The sequence below is a fragment of the Kogia breviceps genome, assembly GCF_026419965.1.
Source record: "Kogia breviceps isolate mKogBre1 chromosome 20 unlocalized genomic scaffold, mKogBre1 haplotype 1 SUPER_20_unloc_3, whole genome shotgun sequence".
Taxonomy (NCBI): Eukaryota; Metazoa; Chordata; class Mammalia; order Artiodactyla; family Physeteridae; genus Kogia; species Kogia breviceps.
In genome coordinates, this window is record NW_026711569.1 from 56,886 (window position 1) to 57,500 (window position 615).

Consider the following 615-nt stretch of genomic DNA (forward strand, 5'->3'; position numbering starts at 1 on the left):
GACTCCCTAGTCCCGCAGCCGCGAGGAGCCCGTCGCGCCTGCCCTCGCCGCGAGTCGGCAGCCGGTGGCGGTGTTGCGGGCACGGTGCGGGCCGCCTCGCTCGGGGGCGTTCACCCGGGGCGCGGGCCCCGGGGGTCGGACTCGGACGACGGCGGATCTGGCGAGGACGGAGGGGTTTGAGCTCGGTTGGACGGACGGGGTCCCTCCGCGGTACGCGGGGGGACCGTCGCACGCGGGGCCTGGCGGCGGGGCCGGGTCGTGGGAGGCCCCGGGGTGGCTGGGGCCGGCCGGCGTCTCAGGCGTCGTGGGACCGCCCTCGTGTGTGTGGCGGTGGGACCCCGCGCTTGTTTTCCTGGTGGCCCGGTCGTGCCTCGGCACTTTCCCTCCCTGGGCGGGCGCCCCGCGCCCCTGCCCCGCGGCCCTCGCCGTGTGCGCGTGCCGCCCCCTCCCCGTCGCCGTCGCCGTCGACGCCGCCCCCGCCCCCGGCCCACCCCACCCCACCCGGCCGCACCGCGTCCCCCTTCCACCGTCTGGGACCGAGCCGTCCTCGCCCACGTGAGGGTGTCGCCCCCCCCCGCCACGGCCGCCTCGGCCGGCGGGCGGCGTCCCCGGGTG